Here is a 21369-nt window from a genome sequence, read left to right as displayed (position 1 = left end):
TTAAAGGTGTCTCGCTATGTTAAATGGGTTTAGCATAGTGAGACAGCTTTTAAAAAGCAACGGAGATTCTCTGTTGCTTTTTTTAAAGGTGTCTTGCTATGTGTTTCCTTTAACATAGCGAGACACTTTGTAAAAAGCAACGGAGATCTTGCTTTCTCCGTTGCTTTTGCCCACAGCTCTGATGTACTGCATAAGCATATGCATGCGCAGTACATCAGAACTGCCGCAGAATACCAGACAGCTGTGGAAGGGCAGCAAGGAGGCATTATACAATGCCATTATTTAAGAAAAGTAATTATTTTTTTTCTTAAATAATGTCATTGTATAATAGCAATAACCCACTTCTGGGTGTTGGCAATGCTGGATTTACCCACGATTGTCTTTGTTTCGCCACTCAGGCTTCACCCTCGTGACCAAACCATACCAACCGTGGGTAAATCCAGCATTACCCACACCCAGGCGTGGGTTATTGCTATAATAATAAATATAAAGAAATATTTTATTCTGATCTATGCACTTTCATCTGCATATAAAACACAGACGTCATCCGAGATACTGGTGAAATGAAGCAGTAAAAAAGGAAGAAGTCTATGTTGAGTTGCTCATGGGGTGCGCAAGTGATTTTTCTTTTGGCAGTAAACATTCTATGCCAGAACAAGTGGGTATTACAAATATAACTATTCCTTTCAGAATCATTAATAAGAAGTAAGGGGAAGAAGGATACAGTGAAATTAGTAAGTCCATTCTGAGGTAAATGGATATCAGTAAGAGGATTATTGAAATCATAAATTAAACAGGCAATTTTATTCCTTTTCACCGAACAGTGTGAATATATGTACTGTAAAAACAAATGTTAATGAAACTTCAGGACACTTGTTTCCATTAACTACTTTTAAACAAGAGTTCATCATTTGCACTGCACTTATTCATATGTTTTTATTTCTGTACCATATTAAAAAAAAAAAAACATACTAAAATGCCTAGTGATCACTTCAGGAACAAAAACAAATGTGGCTTTGATGAAAAATAAGAACTTCTGTCTTCCAGGATTCATCTCAGTTTAGAGCTCTAAGGATATTTTTCTGTTGCACCTAATTCATGAACCTTGACAATCACAAGCTTGTAGGTTCGTGAACCATAAAAAATGCAAATGTTAAGTCATAGTTTATGAAAGCCATTGTTTTAAATGCAATTATCAAATATACAGAGATTCTGCATCTAGCCCATCCCATTAATTGTTTCTCATATAATGGTTGCCAGTTATGTCATGCTCAAAACATCCAACTTCTGCTGCATGTTAATGATATTCTTTAATACTTATGTATTTGTTTACCTTCAGATTACTATTCTGTTATAACAAACCTGTTATACTACTATATAGCAATGGAACCCCTTCAGAATTTCAAAGCTTAAAACTTCAAAATTCATATGATCGAAGACCATATGATCAAAATTTTAAAACTTCGAAATCCTGAACGGAAAGCGGCATACAGCAGAAAACGGGAGATTTCCATTTTTCTCACTGTAGTGCGATCTTGGAGTTGGTATAGTATTCTGTTATAACAAACCTGTTATACTACTATATAGCAATGGAACCCCTTCAGAATTTCAAAGCTTAAAACTTCAAAATTCATATGATCGAAGACCATATGATCAAAATTTTAAAACTTCGAAATCCTGAACGGAAAGCGGCATACAGCAGAAAACGGGAGATTTCCATTTTTCTCACTGTAGTGCGATCTTGGAGTTGGTATAGTGCAGTAGCGGGGGGTGTGGGGGGTGCAGGGGTTCTTGTCCCCCTGCAAAACATGTTTTGTGTTTTGTTGACTGCTTTGCTGGGGGGGGGGGGGGTTCAGAATTTGAAGATTCCAAGATCTTGAGGTTCTGAGTTCGATATTCTGAACCTCTGGATTTTGGTATTTCAAAATTCTGAAGTGAACCCATAGCCATGTACATCTTCGTGATAAAATTGTCATTTTGTGCTACTGTACTATCTTAACATTTGTCATTCATTTAAAGAAAAAGCCAGTCTGGGTAATCAACTGCACACACACACACACACACACACACACACACACACACACACACACACACACACACACAACTTTCCTGACTGTCTAAAATCTACAACCAAATAATTTATGCACAAAAATATATCCGCACTAACACTTTACAAAAAAAGCTGCACATACCTGAAGATACATAAACATTATTCATATCTGCTCCATGTGCTTGTACACAATTAGCTTGTGACTCTAAGTTTGCTGCCACTTGCTCAATAAATCAAGTGCTTGAACTACCACTAGCATAAGTTCCTGCTCTTGCATAGACCTCCAACAACTTATTTTTATACACTACATAGTTCTACCAGAGCCTAAACACAAAACCTAAAACTTCCAACCTTGCAAACCAAGATTCACAGATCACTCCATATCCCAGAAACTCTATTCCCACTCACTAATCCTAATAACCCAGCCCATCTCCCTAAACATAAGTTCACCAATCACTCCATAACCTTAACATCGATGTCCTGCCCCTTAACCCTAACCTGTCCCTCTCCCTCTATGAAGCTGTATTGCCAAACTCATATTTGAGACTGAGTAGTCAGCAGCCTACTCAGGGCACAAGAAGCCCATGTCCCTGACTTCAAAACATTGGGTTTCAAGTATATGGGCCAAGAGCACTTGTAGTAGAACAAAATTATTCTCACTATATTGTCACTAAAAAGCAGCTGCCTGTATGCATACAGAGAGTTGGGTGGGGTTTCTTTGTCAATTCAAGGTGATAGAACAGACTAAATGTCATAACTAAAGCCTTCTTATTAATCTCTCTGTACATTAACCCCACTCCAGTATGAGTTTATTTTTTGGTGTCAGTGTGTCTGTTTCCTTGAAATAGATACATGCCTTTATGGACTAAAGTTCTCCTAGTAGTTTAATTTTGCATCTACATGGAAATTTATAGCTGGGAATAAACTGTGGCATTTTTTTCTCCTCCATTCTTCTACAGTCTACTTGCAGAAGGCCACTGTCAAGCTTTTGGTATGGGCTTTGCAAATATTTGTTTTCTTCAAGTCTCCAGCCAGTACAGTTTGCTAATATAGAAGGAAAACAGGCAGTGACTTTAGCAAAACCATTACTTTATTTTACATACTTTTATGGATACATTATTTCATCACCAGAAATTGGCATTGTATATTCTGAGATTCTGTTTTCTTCTTACAACATAACATTTGTAGTTTAGCATATATATATATATATATATATATATATATATATATATATATATATATATATAGAGAGAGAGAGAGAGAGATACCTGTGTGTGTGTGTGTGTTTTTGTATGAAAGGCATTTTGCTTGTGACTGAAAGGTGTTTTATACTCTCTGCACAAACTTTAACTTCTGTCATACTTTTAATATTATTTCATGATAAAAGAAAGAAGTGTCATCACTTGCCTCAAGAATTATACAAAGTACATGAAAGAGAAGAGACATGTTGGTGGAGTTAATAGCCTATCATGCTTTTTCTTTCTTTTTATTTTAAATTCTGTTTTTAGATATAGCCATTCTGGCATCAGCAACTAGTAATAAATTTAGGGATACTAACTGAGGCAAATAGGACTTTAAACTAATAACAGAAACTGTAAAAGTGTAGAAAAACTAAAGAAGGCTATGTATAATGTTCTGTTTTATTAGAGTATGGGAACTGGTATCATTTTTATTACGCAGTTTGATTCATCAGACTGCAAGATTATATAATGCTTTCAAGGCCTTTTTTCAACAGGTTCATTTTGGTATCATATTTCTTTTTTCTAGTTAACTACTTGCCTAAGTGGTTTAAAGAATCCAAAGTGCTGTACTAGAACCTAAATTACTGGTCCGAACTGAATATATATTACAGCACCCGTGATATTTTTGTCGAACTTGTACTTGATTATTTATATTTTTTATTCATTCGCTCAATCCGTGGTGGTGGTGCTGCGGTAGCATTGTTGCCTCACAGTAACACACTGTCCGGTTCGATTCTCAGCTAGAGCATCTTCTGCATGGAGACATGCGTGAATGGGTGCCAGGGCTGGTAACTCGGCACGGAAAATCAACTACCAATCATTAGCGGACCGGAATTCCGCTGTGGTGACCCCTAACCGGGAAAAGCCGAAAGACACAACAACATTCATTCACTCATTTTAAAATGATGACAGTTAACAGTTGGCCTGTTTTTAATGGTAATAGTTTATTGTACTGTATTACACAATCCATTGCGCTGAGCACCACATTGAACCGAAGATTGCTCATAGCTTTATTCTTATGTGGATTTTGTCAAAGCTCTATATTTCAGCCGAGGGAACTCTTCATAGTAGGGTTCCTCATTTGAGCTAGACTTGTATTTTGTGTATGTCGAAGTCCTGAAATGAAATCTATTGATAAGTGCAGTTTGTAAATGATGGGCTGTTGAACTACTACATAGTCTTTTGACAGCAGCATAGTTTATGATCAGCTTTGCATGACAGGAGGATGTGATAATTTTGTTATTCAGCATCTAACCACATCACATTGGTTATAATTTTTCCCCTCTGGAATCCTTTCATTTGCAGAAGTAATTGCTAGTAAGCAAAGATTCACATCTGATTAATTTATTTTATATCTTGTCTGAATACAGAGTAAAACAAACCAGTTAATACTTTTAAAATAAAAACATTTTCCCGCCTTCCTGTCATTATTATTTTCTGTCATTGGGCAGTTGAGCTTTTGAACAAGTATTGGACTTTTGGCAAAATGGCGTCTCTTAGGACACTATCCAACATAATCAATGAAGTTTGAATTTTAAGGATGTAAGTGGAGTTAGTTTTAAATAATCCTCCCAATGACAGGAGTAAAAAGAAGATCTATGAGTTGTATTTACCCATAATATGTCATATGAATGAAATGCTAACTATGGTAGAAGAAGCATATCAGATACATAAGATGGCTCCTATGATAAAAGATATTTGCAAGGAATCATCTACTGCTGAGACAGCAAGAAGGTAAGCACAGAGAATAATTTCGACATACTATGGCTTTAAAAATATAAATCGACACAAGCTACCAAAATGTTTTCAGTTCTGATGGAGGTGGCAAGGAAGAGGACAATAAAAGTAATAAATTTATCTTTGAATAAAATGTATTCATTTCTGTTTGCTAACAAATCTGATTCACTGGGCATGGAACTCTATGGCAGTTTACTAAGGTTTTTCTTGGACCGATACACTTTTTATATCACACAACTAGGCAAATACACTCAAAAGACTAACAATGACATACATATAGTATAACCATCAGTCAATGTCACTTAACAGTATTTTCCTATAACTTAATTTTGTAGTTAGCATATAGAACAGTAAAATCACAATTTAATAATAGTTTACCTATAACAATTATACCTAATAAAACTATTAATTACTCATAACATAGCCACATTTGTTTACAAATTTGTGCATACAGCAAAAATTGCAAGGAACATTAGCCAAACTAGAATGTTTACAGAGCATTAACTTCCTGCAGTGGAGGTTTATGGGATATATGCAAATGAGTCCTTAAAGACATAGCAATGTTTCAGCTACATGGCTTCTGAATGCTTATCATGTTTTGCTTTTTATGATTTTATGGGTAAATTCCATCCAATAAAATGAACATCCAAAAGCTGTAGGCATAACATGTTTTTTTCCTTTTCTAACCTTGGTAATAAAGCATAAGTACACTGTGTCTCCATACTGAAATGTCAACACTTGAAATGCTGAATGTAAAAAAAAAAAAAAAAAAAAAAAGATTGAAAATAGAAGAGAAGAGAAGATCTCGAACATTGTTCTTCTCTTTTATACTATTTTTTCATGGTGGAGGTAAGCATCTCTGCAGCTACAATTTTATAGAACAAGCCCTCTGTCTCCAGAAACTTGTCTATACTAGCTCCAATATCACCATACTCAGAGAAAAGGGAATATTCCAGAAAATGGCCATATCAGACTCAATTTACATAATTCTGTTTTTTGGCCATTCAGTTTCCATGTTTTTGGACTCATTCTAGCAACTCCAGAATTTCAAATGTTTAACTTGCATTGTTTGCCTATACTTCTGAAACACAGACCTTAAAACCAAGCCTGATGCCAATAAACAGCAGACACCCTACAAGATATCCCAAGTAATATCCTTACCAAAGTGTAATAAGGTCACACATACAATCCCATCAGTAAAAACTGCCAAGCTAAAGTCTTCACTCTGTAATGCCTTAAACCTTCCATAGTGGAGACCTATGTAATATATCCAGATGACTCCTAAAGGACATACCTGTGTTTCAGCTGATGCCTGAATGTCCATAACGTTTTACTTTTTATGTCTTTATTGGTAGATTCAGGCAAATAGAGCCAAACCCCAATGAACATACAAATGCCCTACAATTACAGAACAGGTGCACATGTGACAGTAAGAACAGGTGCACATGTGATAGTAAAATAATCAGTACTTGAGATAAATATATCTTTAGCAGAACTTAACCAGATTTGATAAAGCAATTGCAATTGTTGGTTTCCATAAAGAGTTTTTTTTTCATATATTTTCTTGGAACAGTCTGTTTATACTTCTAACTTTATCTGGCATATTATTCTGACCCAGTTTGGCTATGTCGGCTATTTTACAGAAGGATCTTTTACAAGATCCAAATGTAGAATCGGATCCACATGAAGATGAAGCTGCAGCATTATGATGATGCTACAGCCATGAGCCGGCATTCTACTTATCATTTTTTTTAAACTGATGTTTTTTTCTTAACCATAATGCTTTGCAAATGCATACAAATCAATATCCAGTACCTACCATGACATCATTTTGTGGGCGAAGTTGTAGAGAAGAACCGAGTAAATAATTTAGATCGAACGGTACAGTACTGACTTCACTGTTTGCAAAATCACTTGCAAAACAAATATGGTTGCAAAAGTCACCATTCTACTTTAAGTGACACCAGTGATGACCAGAGAAGCAACAACAAAATGGGGCCAAGTGTGACAAATAAATCATGTAGACCCTGACTCCTAAACTTATAACAACATAACGTTCAATTCTTTAATCAATCACAGTCTCTCTATTCATCATACTAATGATAGTAATGAGGATAACAAAACTGTACTGCTAGAAGGTAAAGCAAGTAAGCAAGTTTTGGCCTCTGATTCGACCCCGACTCACTGCGGCTCCGAAGGAAAACCTCATAGTGTCCTCATGGTATATATTTCAGAAGCAGACTGCCAAGTATTTCTTCTTTGCAGAAACTGATGCTGCTGCCCAGTGTTCCCCAGTCAAGTTTTGAGCACAAGCCTAGCAGCTGGTAATCCCGTGCCTTAACCGCTATCAAGCTGGGGTTTGCTATAATATATAATTCACTTACCAGATGACATGGTGAAAGCACTAATAAATCTCTGAATGCTGAGGTATGTTTCATGGATCTCATTACTAATTTAAAGGGAGAGCAAGATGTGACCAGATTTTCTCTTCAAAATATTAAAGAAGACTCAAAGAAGAGGAAGAAAGAAGAGAAGTAACAGACAGTGAGAGTGGAAGCAAAAGATGATTGCTCAGAAGAGACAAATGTAGTCCCTAAAAATATCCATGCAAACTTTATAGCCCTGCCTATATCGCTTAACTGATGTCTGACACAAAAAAAAACAAGAAGAAATGAGATTCTTTCAGAAGATGTAATAGACAGAGTAGGGAACTACAAGGAAATGGGCCAAAATTAGTAGTATGCAAAATAATTGTGTCCTCTTAGTTAACATCTCAAATTACCATTGGAGCAAGAATATCCAGCTGAACAATGATTACCCCATTACTTAGTTAGAAAACACATAAGTGAAAGGCTATATAACTTAATATACTCAGCTTATGAGAAAAGAGGACGCAAACCAAATTTGGAGATTCATCAGAAACTCTGATTTTACATAAGAAAGCAAAGGATATGGACATCACACACTGTTCTGGTTATTACATGTGATGTGTGACATTTAGAAGAAGACACACTTAAATCACTTTTTAATCATGAAATAAACCAGGGCTTTTATATAAACAGGATCTATACATTTGAACAGATGAGAAGAAAACATGAAATGTTTATTATATCTTAGGCCCTCATCAAAATATCAGTCACATTTTTTAAAATGTATGAAATTATGATGGGGTTGGACAAATCAGGAATATAGCTCTGTATAATTTGGGGAAATATTTGCTAAATAAATTGAAATATGCCCACTTCCTTATGTAGATTATGATCTAACTATACAAACTTACCCTTCATGCAAAATAACCTTAGGCAGATAGAAAAGGGACACTGCATTTACCAGGATAGGGATCAAATCATAAGGATGAAGAATGGACAAAACATATTAGTACTTTTGAGGAAATTTGTATTCAGAAAATGGCTTTCTTGCAGCTTCAATATATAAAAAAAATGATTTTGGGTGGCAGATCACTGAGAAGTAAGTTCTGGCCATTGTAATTGCAGTCTGTTAACAATATGTAAAATAGACATACATGTATAGCTTGTTTCACCAACATGGAGACATGAGAAGTATGAATTTGTACTTCCACCTTATCAGGACATATAACTATGAAGATTCTAGCTGGTCAATCATTATTAACTGGACAATTTCTTGGCCAATACTCTTAGGTGATGTAGTCAACTGCATAGTGAATTGGGACAGTGTTAATGATCAAGTATCTTTTAGGAAGACGTTAGATATCATTATTATTGATCGATCAAAAGAGTAGATGTCAAAGGAAACATTTTATTAACTTAATGAAAAAATATATATTTTTTATTTTCTCTGAATATAAGCCGTGACCATAGATGCAAGATGAATTCACTAATTTGATGGATGTAATTGCTATTCTTACTGAATTATTACTCTGGTGATAGTACTCTAAAAACAAGATAATATGGCATTATTCCATGAACATTCCACTGCAAAATGGATTATACTTACAAAACCAGCAATGTTCAACTGAAAACTGATACAGGACATTCACTGCAGGTTTCTGTAATGCCCAGAATTGTGCTCCTCAAAGAATGCAGCAGAACATACGCTTTTTGGAATTATCTATCCTAGATGTGTGGACCATAAGTAACAAGTAATCAGTAAGTCCAGTTAAGCTCTGAAAGCAAACTAAGAGTCTCCAACATTTTTCAGTTTTTTTTTCTCCCGCTGCCTGCTATTACACCATCTCCTAGTCAGTCAGCTTATTCATTCTCTATAAGAGATGTCCTAGAAGGGTTGTCATACAGATAACAATATGACATGTTTCATGCCTTTTGTGTTTTCTCCTCAGCCATAACATGCATGCATGTTCTCCGTAAGGTACAGATAAAGAGATGTAAAATGGGCTGACTACACAGGATGTCCCTAATTTGCACAACTGTAGCTGCCTCCAAGCAGCACTAACCTTTACACTACCAAATGAAAGGTAACCTTTCTAATCTTGTCCATAGAGATTGTCCGGCCCAGTGCGTCTCTGAATTCTTGAAAACCCTGACTCCCAACAGAAGAAGGGAACTAACCATGCCCCCCCCCCCCCCCACAAACACACACACACTCATCTGCCTACCTGCCTGGATCATCCAGTGCTGGGGCTGCTAATGTTACTCCTATGATTTGGGTCAGAGCCAGGGTTCCATTCTTTTGCAACAAGGAAGCAGACATAAAATTCTTCTATTTCTAACACTTAGTCCTCAATCATGGTTCAAGTCAATATACAAGATAGCATGGCAAAGTGGAAAGTTAGCCATATATTAACACTTTACCATAAATCTTGTTTATCAAAAAAAATTTATATTAAAGTACAGGTGAGAATATTAGCTCACTGAGTCTGAAAATGTTTAGTGATTAAGAGAGCAAGGCTTTTCAATGTATGTTTATATGTAGTAACTGCATATGAGGACCAGGAGACCATTGAGGAGTATAGTCCAATTTTCTAATTGCTTCAGAGTAGTTTCTGGTTAAATGATTTGCTCAAAGTCACACAGTAGGCAAATGGATGCTGAGAGAATCAAACCCAGTATCATTAACAGCTCACAGCCTTAATCATCTCTGTTAACTGACTTTCTATCTGTCTTTGATTTGGCAAACAGAAGTAAATTGAGGAAAATTGTAAGCGGTTATTAGATTTTAGCGGATTTCATATATACTAATAAATGTTTGCATTAATTGATATACACAGGGTTGAGTTCAAGAGAGTTTTTCCAAGAGAGGAGACTTCAACTACCCAACCATAGACTGGGAGCATTACTCTAGCTCCAACACCCTAGCCCAAAGGTTCCTAGAATTTATAAACTCAAATGCTATGGAACAACTTGTTAACACTCCCACAAGAGGGGAAAACATACTGGACCTGATCATCACCAACATGGGGACTCTATGCTCCAGACCAGAAGTGTATCCCTCACTGGTAAGATCAGACCATAAACTAATCTTACTGGATATTCACATCCCGACCCCACCCCATGCCCAGAAAACCACAGTGAAAAACTTCTCTAAAGCAAATTTCACACTCCTCAAAATTGAGGTGGAATCCTTCAAAGCCCCCGGGCCTGTGGATAATACGGCCCAGACCGCAAAATCCTTTATAAACGTATTCTATGAACACCTTCAGGAATGCATGGATCATGCAATCCCAAATAAAACCAAGACCCAATCCTCCAAAGGCAGACGTCCTGTCTGGTGGACCCCAGCCATAAACAAACTATACAATAGAAGGAGGAAGCTAGTACATGATAGAGCAAAATCCCAAAAAGGGAAGGCATCTCTGATCAGTATTAGCAAAAAACTACGGGTACTCATAAAATCGTCTAAGGCCAGCTTCGAGAGAAAAATTGCACAGGACACTAAGGATAATCACAAGGCTTTCTTTAGTTATGTTAGGAACCTGGGTGGGAATTCCCAGATATGCTCAGAATTAGTCCAAAATGACAAAAAATACACTGAACCCACAGACATTGCCAACATCCTAGCTGACAGGTTCAGCGCAAACTTCTCCCCACCAAAAGGGCAAATATCTATCCCAGCAGAGTGCTGCCCCCCTGACATCTCAGATGCTCAGGTAAGAGTTGCCCTCTCCAAAGCAAGAAACACAGCATCAATGGGACCAGACGGTGTCCCGGGCTGCGTCCTACATGAACTCCAAGAAGAGCTAAACCCAAACCTAAAACTACTGTTCAATCTCAGCCTTACTACAGGATATGTACCTAAAGAGTGGCGTACAGCAACAGTGGTCCCTCTCCACAAAGATGGTGCCTCAACGGATCCTGGAAACTATTGCCCCATAAGTCTCACTAGCTTGGTCTGCAAAGCTATGGAAAGGATCATCATGGACCTTATAAATAAAGATATTGGGGACCTACAGACACTGGATCCTACCCAGTTCGGCTTTGTTAAGGGCAGATCCTGCCTCTTAAACCTGGTCGATTTCTTTGAAACAGTCACCAAGGCCATTGACAAGGAGAAGGTGGTCCACACAGCCTACCTGGACCTCGCAAAAGCCTTCGATACAATACCCCACTTGGGCATTATAGATAAGCTCACCAGCTTAAATATAAACCCCTATGTCACTAGATGGGTTGCAAACTGGATCAAGGACAGAATCCACATTGTTAGAATAGCTGGAGCCATGTCAGACTCCAAACCAGTTACAAGTGGCGTCCCACAAGGCTCAGTCCTGGGACCTCTCTTGTTCGGTATATATTTCTCGGAGGTACAAGCCAACATGGAAGGACTGTGGCTGACCAAGTTCGCAGATGACTGCAAACTGGGCACCATAATAGACTCTCCAGCCGACACAAGCATCCTCCAAAAGGGCCTCATAGAAACGGACAACTGGTGCCAGAGCCATGGCCTCAAGCTAAACGCCAAAAAGTGTATAGTCATCCCTTTGGCAAAAACAAAGTGCCCACAAATTACCACATAGGTGGTAATCCATTAAGTACAGAAGAAGTAATTAGGGACCTGGGGACCCAAGTTGATAGCAATCTCTCATTTGACAACCACGTGGCCAAAGTGGTTAGAAAAACATTATATATAGCCCACCTAATCATGAAGGGATTCACATCTAGATCAGGGGAGGTCATCGTGCCTCTTTACTCATCCCTCATCAGGCCCATAATTGAGTACAATGCCCCTTTTGGGATGTACTTTACCAGACTCCTGCAGCAACTGGAAAGACCCCAAAAGTACCTCACCAAGAGGATCAAGGGGCTCAAACAGATGCCGTATGCTGCCCGGTTAAAGAAACTCCAGCTCTACTCAGTGGCATACCGCCTGCTCAGAGGCGATCTGTGCCTGACGTATAAAGCCATGTCCAACCCGGAATTAATGGTCATGCTGCACCTCAGAAAATCCAAATCCCATAGAGCTACGCGCTCGAGGGACTTGAACCTCAGCACTGAAATAAATAGGACATGCTGGAGGGACAGATTCATAACCCAGAGACTTCCTTCACTCTGGAATAAAATCCCAGTCCAGGTTAGGCAGAGTCCCTCATTGACTCTCTTCAAGAGGAATCTTGATGAGTGGATGGGAGATCATAGGTTTACCCCGGCTATCACTTCTGTGTCACTGTTAGACAGAGGCACAGTATACTAACCTCGAAAAAGGGCATAGCAAAATTAATTTAAAATGGGTGGCAAAAGCCATACACACTCTGGCTAGGCTTATAATTGCCCTAGGGCAGATAGCCTAGTATGAACCTATGAACCTATGAACCTATGAACCAATGAGAAAGGTGTGAGACCAGGATGTTTGTTGATTATCATTTTGTTTTGCAGATATATGAATTGTTTGCTGCTAGTAAAGAGTCAGTCAGATACTTACTGAAGATCTTGGGTATAAATGTCGAGCCTATAGTGTTTACTGATAATATTGTACTGCATTCTTACGCAAGAAAGGAAATGAAGGAAAAAATTAGATTTGTATTGAGGGGCATGCTGCTGTAGTAATGATACACAAATAAAATTCTGACTGATTAGACCTTGACAAGAATAATGTCTGGTAATAACATTTTGGGGCTTTGTACTTAAAATCTACCCTTATATAGACCATTGTTCTGCATTATTTGTGCGACACCTCAACGTGTGAAGTGAAATGACTGGAAAAAATGAGTATTTTATTTTCCCTTTAAGTAGTAGCAATCTCAAGGAATTTATATTTACAAACAGAAGGAATGAGGGGCAAAGTTCCGAGACAGAGTGAGTATAATGCCTAAATTTTTTGTTGGTACAAGCGTTCACTATTTTGGGGGTCAAGCATTTTATAGGGAGCCACGCACAGTCATATTCTTGTGTATAAATGGAGATTTATATTTTCATTCAAAGAGATGGAAGGAACACAGACCTGAACAATTAAAGGACATTAACAGAGCACTAAACAGTGTGCTTTCTACATCACTAATTGCAGTAGTCAGTGAGTAGCAGTCTTGTACAGGCTGATTAGACACAACTAGAATATTGACCTCACGCTAAGGACAAAAATCAAGACAGTACCACTATTTCTTTTTCTGTTATTGTCACCTATTCATTTATACAGTTTATAGTGTTATTTAAACATGTTCTGCTTACTTTATTTCATTTTCAGTGCTGATGCTGAACAATTGTATCTGTACAGTCACCAGACTAATTTCTTTAATTGCTTTCTGGCTTCTAAGTTCAAAATCTACAGTTTCCCTTCATTTTAACTGTTATTTTCATTCTAGTAACATCTAAAAAAAGTATTTGGTCACTTATTTCATTTTCTTTGCTGGTACTGTTAAGTCGCTTGACTAAATTCATTAATTACCTTATTATTTCCCTGTGTGTAATCTGCTGTTTTCCTTCCATTTTTGCTAATTATAACTTTTACTTATTTTTCCATTTGTTTACAAAATAAAAATAAAATAAATACATACATACATACATACATACATAATATTTATAACTTTATTGTTGTTGCAGCAAAGTTTTAACCAGGTGTGCTGGCATTTTGAGAAATACTAGTGATCATTCTGTGAGACGGGATATGTAGCGGCTATGCAGTCTGAGAAATACCAGTGAGAATTCTGTGAGAGGGGATAAGTAGTGGCTATGCAGTCTGAGAGATACTAGAGGGCATTCTGTGAGAGGGGATAAGTAGCAGATATTTCTGAAAAGCTAGTATTATTGTCAGCAGTTTATCAGCTTTTTTTTTTTTTTTTTTTAATTTTCTGGTTTGCTTAAAATCATAAGTCAGTTATTTTGTGCTGAGTGAGACTTTTATGTTGTCTTTCTCTATTTTGTGTTGACTGGGGCATAATTAGTGCCTTTCTTACAAGATTAAGAGGGCTGATCACAGTACATACATGTTGGAAAAATCAAAAAATGAAACACTGACCTTACTTTAAGGACAAAAATCAGGAAAGTAATATTATTTCTTCTGCATTTATTGTTGCCTATTGATATCTGCACATTTTAGTGTTATTTAAACAAGCTTGGCTTATTTCATTTCCCTTATTAGAAGTGAAGCATTGTGTTCGTACAGTCACCTGACTGAATTATTAAATCACTACATCATTCCCTGTACTTATTTTCTCTTCATTTCTGCTATTTATAACTTGGTTATTGATACAAAAAAGTTTTTACTAGGAATCTAGAAAATTTGAGAGATAGTGGTGAATATTTTGTGAAATAGGATAAGTGTCAACTATTTCTGGAAAGCTAGTATTATTGGCTGGCAGTGAATGCAGTTTAAAACCTGATTTATTTTTCATTGTTTTGTGGAACTTATCTCAGCTGCATTGTTCTGAGCTGCATTTCCCTCACCATTGCAAATTCTTGCACACAAATGAACTAGGCAAACTGAAGTTTTACTCCTAGCACACCTAGCCAGAGCAGTACCTATTTGCAAGCTATGCTAAAGGTTCTACCTGAACATTAAGTATCAAGTTAAGTTACTTTAAGCTGCATCAGCTGCAGCAGAGCATCTCCAATAGTTATTATAGCTATTATACTTCAAGCAAAAGATAGTTGTATAATACCACTCACATGAAACTTATTTCCCCAAATTTCTTCGCTCTTGGACCAAATGAATGGTCAGTCAGATGATGTCCTTTCATTTGCTTGCCTCATAGCACTTGGCATACTTAGGAAGTGAAACAACTGCCTGATGCTCATAGCCAATGAACTATAACTTAGACAACTACCTGTAAATGTAAATATATAAATAGAATGGAGACAGTTCTTTCACAAAAAAAAAAAAAAAAAAAAAACACGGTCTGTGAACTGCAACCACACACACAAAGACACACACACACACACACACACACACACACACACACACACACACACACACACACACACACACACACACACAAACACAAATGCAAAGAAAATCATCATATGCTGAGACATAAAAAAGTCGTTATCTAAGCTGCCAAGCTCAAACAAGACCAAGTCTCAGGAGGAAATTAGATACCACTACACATACTGCAAAATTCACATTGCAGAGTAGCCAGGCAACACTTGCCGAAAACCAAGTACAATTGAATCTTCAAGTGATAATACAATGTACTGATGATTGCTGATTCCATAGTAAGAACCCAGACACTACCCTCACAAGGCTAAACAAAAACGGCGAGATGGTGAATTGTCTCTCTGGTGCCAAGACCTCTGATGTCTCAAGTGGTCATAAGACCATTAAAACAAACAATTATGACTATAATAAGGTGAAAGACGATGTGGATGTAAATGACCAGTCATGCAAACACCTAATGGAAATGCAGAGAGACATTTCTGAGCTCTCCATGCAAGGCACAAGTGTAGGAAAGCCTATCCTACCTTTACCAAGAATTATGCGAAGGTACAAGAAAAGAAGGATTTCTTTCAACAATTGGCTCAATAGATGGAGTCATTTGAGTAGGATCCAGTAGGAGTCCACATTGGATGACCTGCTGTATAACTATACTTGCTTTGCCAAGGACGGCTTGCACTTCTCATTTCAAGGCTTCTACATACTGACTAAAGCCCACATGCCTCAATTTTTAGGCAAAATCCAGCGAATGGATCAGCCAGCCTAGAAAACACAGCAAACAAAGCATAGAAGAACATCAATGTGGTACTGCTCAATGCTAGAAGTCTGACTAAACAAGTCCTATGACCTTGAAGCCCCCCTGCATTTGGAGCTCATTTCTGTGTATTATTACTGAAGTCTGGTTTAAGAGTACAGAATGTGCTCCCTCAGTATCAGGTGTCTGTGCTTTCCATGTCTATAGACTTGATGAGAACTGTGGTGGACCTACACAGCAAACTTATTGAGATTCAACTCATCCTGAAATAAAACCAGGTATCAAATCATGACTTGTTACAGAACCCAGCCAATGACCACCTTGAACCATGTCCATCGGGTAAATACACTGGAAGAACAACCTACTCGTCAATAAACTGAAAGACTTGTACATCAAATGTATTTCTATGCCCAAAAATTCCTCATTTTCATCAGCAAGCATTCCATGGATGAAATAGTAAAACAGCCCACTAGAAGTCAACATTTCCTTGATCTGGTCCTTATAAATGTGGAAGAGTATGTACTGTTTGACCCCAAACAGGTAACATTCTCTTTAAAAATCACTACACCAGCTGAGGCAAATATAAAGAATTCAAATGCACAAATTTCCTACAATTATGTGATGAAGTATCTTAGATTCAAATATAGCATTGCCTCCTAAAACATAAACATGGCTAGTAGTGATGCAAATAAGTACCATGTTCAAGTACAAAACTACATAAACCTGTCAGTCTCTATCAAAACAAAACACGGAAAGAAGGAAAACAAAAGACCAAACCAGCCTGTGTGTTCTACATAAATAAACAATACAATAAGAGAAAAAAAAAATCTCAGAATATATAGTAAAAATAAGGACCCACAGAGCAAGCTTAAAATTAAATGGTTATCTAAGGCACTGAAATACACCATCATAAAAATTAAGGTTAGCATCAGAAGCAAAGAATAATTACAAATCCCTCTTTAGCCATATGAAGAGGTTATGAAGTCATATGCAACACTGATCAGAATTCATTCAAAATGGCAATAGCTACTTGGACACTTTGGATATTCTAAATATACTGGAAAGCAAATTCAATATTAGTGTCATCCAAGAGACAGCTAAACCAAACCCATATATACTTAGGAAATTAACCCCCTTCCATCATCACAAAGAAACACTTGTTAAAGTTATTTTCCAAATCAAAAAAATGCATTCTCTTTGGAACCTGATAACATACCAGGTCGAATGCTGAACTGCAATACTCATGTGATGGTGGACCCACTCTTAAAACTATTCAGTCTGAATTTATCCACTAGGTTTGTTTCTGTGGTTTGGTGTACAGCCATTGAAATGGCCCTTCCCAAGGGCAGCATATCTTCACACCTCTCAATCTCTTAGCACAAGAAATATGGACAAAGCCTAAAATATTGGGGGGGGGGGGCTAAAAGTAGGGACAGATTTTAAATATTGTCTTATGAACTTAGAAAGTGGCTAAAATAATAAGATTTTTTAGCTTGAGTTTTCTTAACAGTATGAAGTCTGAAATTCAAATGTTTATCATTACTAAGTAACTTCAATCATCAGTGATTTGCCAAAAAACCACAAATGTTATGAGGAAAAATGAGTGGCAAAAATCTGACATTCTATGAAAATTTGAACAGTTGAGAGCTACAAGCACCAATATGTCCCACAGGATTTACAAACTCATCAGCCTGATGAGCCACTTCTGCAAGGCCATGGAATAGACCACAGCAGATCTAATAAACTACAATATAAAAAAATCTTATAAGACTTGCCCCCCACCCCCAGTAGTTTGACATTGATATTGGCGGATCATACCTAATGACTTTGGTGAAAAAAAAAATTAGAGGATACCATAAGCCATGGACAGTGGTCACACAGCCCATACAGCACAGCTTGACCTTGCCAAAGTGTTTGATATTATACCACATGACAACATTATCAACAAGCTGAATATAATCAAAATCAATCCCTATGTAGCTAAACAGATAGCAAATTGGCTAAGGGACATAACCAACACTGTGAGAGTGGTATGTGTCTGGCTTTAGACAGCGTGGAAGTAACCATTAAGATACCAAAGGGTTCAATGCTGAGACCTTCGCTGTTTGGTATATAGTTCTCAAATCTCCAAATCAAAAATTAGGAATTCTGGTTAATGAAGCCTGCTGACAATCATAAAATCAGTGCTATAATTGTATGCTGTTATTATTTACAGAAGCTGCAAAGTGAATTACACATGTTAGTAGTTGGTGAGCTATAAACACACAAGCTGAATGCTAATACAAAAAGCAGTATTGTTGCATTTGGCAAACTCTTCACAGAGTTCACAGTATAGCAAACCCCATACTACAAAACAAAGAGGTTGTGAGAGATCTCTGAGCATGGGTAAATAACTCCTACTCCTTTGACCATCATGTTGCAATAGTACTCAGGAAATCTTTGTTTAGCACAACTGATAAAAAGGATATTTCTTCTAAGTCCAAAGATGTCCTGACCCCACTGTATTCCATACTAATCTGGTCCATGATAGAATACAATGCTCCTTTTGGGATGTACCTTATTAAACAGATCAAGCAGTTCAAGAGATCCCAAAGATTACTGACAAAAAAGAACATCGGACTAAAGGACCAAACCTCGCAGTCTATGACCTCTTATTTCTCCACAAATGACACAGTCCAATGTAGACTAAAGCCAGAAATCTGAACCTTTTTCAGCAAGTGAAGAAAGTGCTATATGTAGATTGATTTGCCATATAGCAACTGCCCCCTTATCTAGAATAAACATCCTCTTCTGATCAAGCAATGTGACATGCTATGAAAAGGATGAGTATTCATGAATTCCCTCCTGGTATGACTGGCCACTCACTCCTTGAATAGGAAAAAAAAGTGCTAAGGACTAAGGGCAGGTACTTATTATTATTATTATTATTTTTTTTTTTAATTTGTTAACTGAGAAAAGGCACTAATCCCAGTTAACCCATTTTACTCTCGGCTGAGGGAAAACACAATAATGACGACATTATATACAGCTTGAATGACAAAATGCAATATATACATATAGTATATGCAAAGTGAATATCACACATGGCTTAAGGGAATCAAGTCAATAGATAAATGATGTTGTTTACAGAGTGAGTGAGTGAAAAAACACAATAAACACAATATATATGTGTGTGTGTGTGTGTGTGTGTGTGTGTGTGTGTGTGTGTGTGTGTGTGTGTGTGTGTGTGTGTGTGTGTTCATTGTGTTTTACAGAGTGAGTGAGTGAGTGAGTGAGTGAGTGAGTGAAAAAACACAATAAACACAATATTTATGTTTGTGTGTGTGTGTGTGTGTGTGTGTGTGTGTGTGTGTGTGTGTGTGTGTGAGTCTTCTTTAGATCACTGAAATCCCATTTCACTGAGACCAAATCACCTAATTTTCAAAATACTGAAAATTCATTTGACTGAATCTCATTTCACTGAATTGTCAAGCTATAGAGATATAGTGGGTTTCTATTCGCCTTTAATTTGTTTGTGATAGAAAGAATTTCTGTAAGTTACAGTGCTGAGTGTCAAAATACTGATAGTAATGTAGAAAGTAGTGTTGCACTGTTTTTAATCTGGGTATGTCTCTTTACATTTGTATGGGAAGTATCTAAAGTAATATGTTTTGTGCGTTCCTAGCAGTAGTGGCAACATGTAGACTACTGCAAGACAAGTGAAAGGTATATGCACTTTTCCCCACTGTAGTGTGATCCTGGAGTTAGTATATAGTTAGGGGGTATGTGGGGGGTAGCCCACCACTTAGTTTGGTTTTATATTGTCTGATTTCTGTTAAGAGGATAAGGAAGCAGTTTTTAAGGGGTTCCTATTACGTTATCGAAAGATAATGTAATCGAATGCTCAGAACTTCAAAACGGCCACATTTCGAAGCTCACATTGTGGGATCGCAGTACAGTGAAGATTGGGATATTTGCCCTTTCATCACTGTAGTGTGATCTCAGAGTTGGAATATATATTTATATATATTTAGCAGGGGTGTGGGGGCTGTTTCGATATGCGTCCATTTTGAGGTTCTGAGCATTCGATTACGTTATCTTTTGATAACGTAATATGAACCTGTTTTTAAGTTACGGAAAGAGGTAGTCTTTATTTTTGTGAGTGTGTTTGTCTATGATTTCCCATTTAGTCTTTTGAAATTTAGCATTGTAAGCTGTCGGCGAAATGAGATTCAGTGAAATGAGTTGTCAGCATTGAGAAATGTAAGTGATTTTGGTCTTGGTGAAATGAAAGTCAGTGAAATGGGATTTGAAGTAGACCTGTGTGTGTGTGTGTGTGTGTGTGAGTGTGTGTGTGTGTGTGTGTGTGTGTGTGTGTATGTATATATATATATATATATATATATATATATATATATATATATACATATATATATATATGTGTGTGTGCGCATTATATATAAAGTGGAAATAAGAGTTGGCATGTTGAAAGAATAATAATCAAAAATAAAGTCAGAGCAAGGCATGTAGACAGAAGAGAGGAATAAAGAGGTTAAGTTATACGACCAGAGAGAAAAAAGGCATACATGGCCACAAATTTTATAATATTTCAGATTTATGTATACTTGATACATATTTGGATCTGGATAGTAATACTGTCCAGTCAGTGAATCTCATAGGTAGCTTACTCAAAAAGATTGTTATATAAGCCAAGATCATTGCCTAGACTGTATATTAAATTGAAATGGGAATTTGTGCTAAATCATTTAATGCCATATATGATTTTTTGTACTTGCTAAAGTATATCCACTCTCCCAGAAAGCTTTATTGTATATGATTATTTGAGTTAACTACTTATGTGGAGAGACAATTAATTAAATATGGATGTCTGGAGGAAAGACTACTTCATATTTATTGTTCAGAGTAATTATGTAGGATCTGGTAGAGTGTTATTGGTGATATCTAAATATAACATGACATTTAGACAAAGAACTACTCAACACTGCCTTGAAAAAAAGGTAGATTTGCAATCGGGAAGCCAGTTTTTTTCCCACCTTTCCTCAGTTGCTGACTTATACACATCTTTCTTAATGTTATTCATGTTTGTAGAATATACTTTTTAAGTTTGAGCTGTGGACCAGCAACTTCTGAAGGACTAAACTTCAGCTAGAGCCCTGTCTTTGTGATGAACTTGTAACTTGTCTCATGTTTTCCGACAATGGGTAGCACATATAGCACAAAGGAAAACATTCTTTCCACAATTATTTTAGGTATTGCTTTTGGAGAAGAGCTTCTCCATAACAAAGACATCA

This window comes from Protopterus annectens, chromosome 15.part0, assembly GCF_019279795.1.
Source record: "Protopterus annectens isolate FY-2018-M chromosome 15.part0, PAN1.0, whole genome shotgun sequence".
Classification (NCBI taxonomy): domain Eukaryota; kingdom Metazoa; phylum Chordata; order Ceratodontiformes; family Protopteridae; genus Protopterus; species Protopterus annectens.
The sequence above is the reverse complement of the archived record's forward strand: the minus strand, read 5'-3'. Positions refer to the sequence as shown.